Source organism: Cebus imitator, unplaced genomic scaffold (genome assembly GCF_001604975.1).
Source record: "Cebus imitator isolate Cc_AM_T3 unplaced genomic scaffold, Cebus_imitator-1.0 Scaffold12, whole genome shotgun sequence".
NCBI lineage: Eukaryota > Metazoa > Chordata > Mammalia > Primates > Cebidae > Cebus > Cebus imitator.
The window spans coordinates 10,818,918-10,823,402 of record NW_016107327.1 but is presented as its reverse complement, the minus strand read 5'-3'; the positions used below and the strand labels follow the sequence as shown (position 1 = coordinate 10,823,402).

The 4,485-nt window shown below is 40.2% G+C and overlaps 1 protein-coding gene across 4 annotated transcripts in view; it reads right to left on the bottom strand.

The window, feature by feature from the left end:
• The window catches only part of ROCK1 (Rho associated coiled-coil containing protein kinase 1), a 165,980-nt gene that overhangs the window by 120,881 nt on the left and 40,614 nt on the right, over window positions 1-4,485 (bottom strand). The gene's annotated exons all lie outside the window — the stretch shown is intronic.

Sequence of the window (4,485 nt, the reverse complement as noted above, 5' to 3'; positions counted from 1 at the left end):
TCTTGTTCTGTTGGCCAGGCTGGAGTGCAGTGGCTCAATGCAACCTCCACCTCCTGGGCTCAAGCCACCCTCCTGCCTCAGCCTCCTCAGTAGTTAGGACTACAGGCACACACTACCACAGCTGGTTAATTTTAGTATTTTATGTAGAGGCAGGATTTCACGATATTGCCCAAGTTGGTCTTGAACTCCAGACCTCAGGCAATTGCTCCTGCCTTAGAGACCCAAAGTGCTGGGATTACAGGTGTGAGCCACCACGTCTGGCCAAGCTTTTGCTTTTAAGTGGATATTTAAATATTATCTAAGCAAGTGCATGGCAGTGTGAAGGTATACCAAGCAATGTTGAAGTGGGAAAGCATCTATTCAGACTATATCCTGCCACGTGGCAGGAACAGGGGGAACATTCAGATTATCCTAAGCAATCCTCATTACGAAGTGTCACCCTTTGGTAAATGTTGTTTGTATAACACTATGGAAAAGAATGTTCTTTTTTTTTTTTTTCGTGATGCTTAACAATGAAATCAGTTCCAGATGGGTCAAAACATTCAGAAAACAGTATACTGTTGGGAGAACAAGTCATATAACCTTTCTGTGTCTCAGTTTTTTTTTTATAAAATGAGGATGATTACAACACATAGCAGATTTGTGAGAATTAAATGAGTTAATATGTGAATTGTCTGGACCTTAATAGTCTCACTTATTTCTCTTTTCTTTATTTCTGTTACTGACATTTGAAAGTTCTACATGTTAGTCTCCCTATTGACAGGAATGACCTACACAGAAAATAGACATTTTAGTCATGTGGTCAAAAAACCTTATCCTAGGTCACGATGTTAAACCCTTCCCCAGTGCAGCAATCCAAAGTATTTTTGCTGCTGCCGTTACACATGGGCATCTGAGTTTTGTGTGACCAAGTATTTGATCATGTGTTTGTTAACGAAAAATGAACTGCCTCCACTAATTACATATGGTCACTAAGTGTTTGGACCTGGTACCATACACTTTAATTCTACAATACCACGGGATAGTCTATTACTTTTCAGCACCACCCATAAGCAAAACCTGTGTGCCTTTATCAGGGAAATGAAGTTGGCAAGAAGGTATTCTTCTACTATAATTTAAAGCATATACCAACAGAGGTTTCTAAGGGGAGTTAAGACACTGGGGTGGGAGAGAGGGATGCAGGCTTCCACTTTAATGCAGTGGAAAAGCTGCACAATGCAAGGAATGTGCATGTCCAACTATAAATGGGGGAGGAATCTTAGCTTTTATTCAACACTTTGAAGTTCCATAAAATAATGAAGCATAAGACTTCCACATTTCCTAAAAGTCCAAATTCTAGTACCAGGACTCAGAATGCTAACATAACATTCATCCAAGTGCAAAAACAATTCATGAGGAATGATAATCAAAGGATATTTTTCCACTGGTCCTTTACTTAATTTTATGATTTAGGCATGGGCAAAACTACTCTCTACTTTCACAACATGTCGATCATATAGCTTAATCATCAATTTAAAAATGTAGAAGAGGCCGGGCGCAGTGGCTCACTCCTGTAATCTCAGCACTTTGGGAGGCTGAGGCTGGCTGATTGCTTGAGGCTAGGAGTTAGAGACCAGTCAGGCCAAAATGGTGAAACCCCAACTCTACTAAAAATACAAAAATCAGTCGGGCGTGGTGGTGGGCACCTATAATCCCAACTACTTGGGAGGCTGAGACAGGACAATTGCTTGAACCCTGGAGGCGGAGGTTGCAGGGAGCCAAAATCATGCCTCCAGCCTGGGTGAAAGAGCAAGGCTCCATCTCAATAAAAAATAAATAAATAAAAGAATGTGGAGGAAAGAATATATAACAGAGGGGCCAATCAATGTCAAAAAAATTACAATAATTAAATTATTTGCTACTAATTGAACAAGGGTAGTAGACCATTTGTAGCAGTTATATTTTAAAAGAAGATAGTTACATAAGAGAAGTATTTTCACATATATACACAAAGGCCAACAAAATCAATTAAAAGTATAACATTTTACAATTATCTCTAAAGTAAAAACACTTCACATTTCCTGAGAAGCACTGATATAGCAGGGGACGGTCGGGGGGAAGTGGGGTAGAGGAGGTAGAGGCCCAGTTGTGTTATCCCACAACAGAGTTCAAGCAAAAGCAGAAGCAAAAGAAAATTATTCAACACTACTGCAAACTTTAGTTTTCTGGTTAGTTCTCTAAAAATCAATCAGTCTATCAATCAATCTCTCTTCACTTGATAAAGAAATAATTCAACAAAATTAAACACAGATATGAAAATAAAAACAGAATTTCTACTTTAACAACCTGATACTAAATACAATTAAAATCTGTTTAACTGGTGTGACATTACTATATCCATGTCAATGCTGACCAGGACATTTGTAGTCAAAAAATAAGTAAATAATGTTCCAAATTATCTAGTACAGCAAACAATGGCTCTTCCCAATCAGTCTCCAATCATACCTTTCCAGCCTGTTTCTCTACATGTACATAGATGGGCTTACAACACAGTGTGCTACCAGCCATTACCCATATCAGTCAGGCTCACTCCACTCTACTGTGCCTTTGTACCTGCTTTATTCTCCAACTGGAATGTGAACATTCTTACGTTAAGACTGCCTCGCCGGGCGCGGTGGCTCAAGCCTGTAATCCCAGCACTTTGGGAGGCCGAGGCGGGTGGATCACGAGGTCAAGAGATCGAGACCATCTTGGTTGACATGGTGAAACCCCGTCTCTACTAAAAATACAAAACATAGCTGGGCATGGTGGCGCGTGCCTGTAATCCCAGCTACTCAGGAGGCTGAGGCAGGAGAATTGCCTGAACCCAGGAGGCGGAGGTTGCGGTGAGCCGAGATAGCGCCATTGCACTCCAGCCTGGGTAACAAGAGGGAAACTCTGTCTCAAAAAAAAAAAAAAAAAAAGACTGCCTCAACAGCAAACCACCATGGCATGTGTATATCTACGCAACAATCCTGCAAGATCTGTACATGTACCCCAGAACTTAAAGTAAAATAAATTTTAAAAAAAGACTGCCTCAAATGTCCCTTGCTTTGTGCTGCCTTCCCAATGCCCTGAGGCAATGTTAAGTGACCTCCTTTGTGCTATTATAGAAATTATGCATTTAGCTGTTATACTGTAATTTTCTTTTTCAATAGAGACAGGGTTTCACCATGTGGGCCAGGCTGGTCTCAAACTGCTGACCTCAGGTGATCCACCTGCCTCGGCCTCCAAAAGTGCTGGGATTACAGACATGTGACCCCATGCCCAGCCTGTAGTTTTTTATTTATAAATCTGTCTCTTCTGCAGGAAAGCAGAAAAAAATAAATACTTCCTATCTCTGAGAGCTCAGAGGTTAGTAGATAGAAAAAGTAAATAGAGGATATCAAGCGTTATAAAGAGGTACTACTGTACATAGATAGAGAAAGGACTGTTTGGGGCTTCAGAGAGAAGATGAAACTTCAGCTGAACCTTGAAGAACAGAATTCTGAAGGAATAAGACAGAAGTGGGACAACGCAATCTAGAGATAAAAAGGATAATTCAGAAAATGAGAGTAGAATGTTCTGGACTGGGAAAGGTGAGAAGGAGATGAAGAAGGAGTCAAAGCTGTGACGATGAGGTAGAGAATGTTAAAGGTATAGCATACAAGAAGAATAATTTATCTTCAGATATCCATTTGGAACCATAGAAATTTCTGGAGGGGAGAGTGGCATGACTGGTGTTTATTTTAGTAGTCTGACAATGATAAAGATAATGAATTAAAAGCAGAAGAAACAGGTGGAGATGAAAGCAATTAGGAGGATACTGTGGTAATACAAGCATAAAAGAATAAAAGACTAAAGACTGAACTTAAACTGGGGAAATAGGAATGGAGGATTAGAAGCAAAAGAATTTGATTAATAATTGAAAGAGGAACAGGAAGGGTTGAAAATGATTGTATGATCTTCAATTGATGTGAGTACATAGTGACTTCATTAAGCAAGGCAGAGAATATAATTTGGAGAGACGATAAATTTTTTAGACACACTAAATCTGAGGTCCTTTGGGATATCATTTCGTGGATAACTAGATGGCAGCTGAATATAAGTTTGGGTTTAACAGAGATATTGGGACTACAATATAGATTTGGGAGTCACTAGGGCATACTTAAATCCATGAGAATATGTGCAATTATCCAATAAGCATAAACAGGGAGAGTGGAGAAAGACTCAAGAATAGAACCCTGGGAAATACTGACATTTAAGAGGTACACAGAGCAAAAATGGTGGAGGAGGACACAGAGAAGAGAAAGAAGACAGAAAGAATAGTACCCAAGAAAGCTGAGAAGGAATTTAAAAAGCAAAAATGCTTTGGCCCGGCGCGGTGGCTCAAGCCTGTAATCCCAGCACTTTGGGAGGCCGAGGCGGGTGGATCACGAGGTCAAGAGATCGAGACCATCCTGGTCAACACGGTGAAACCCCATCTCT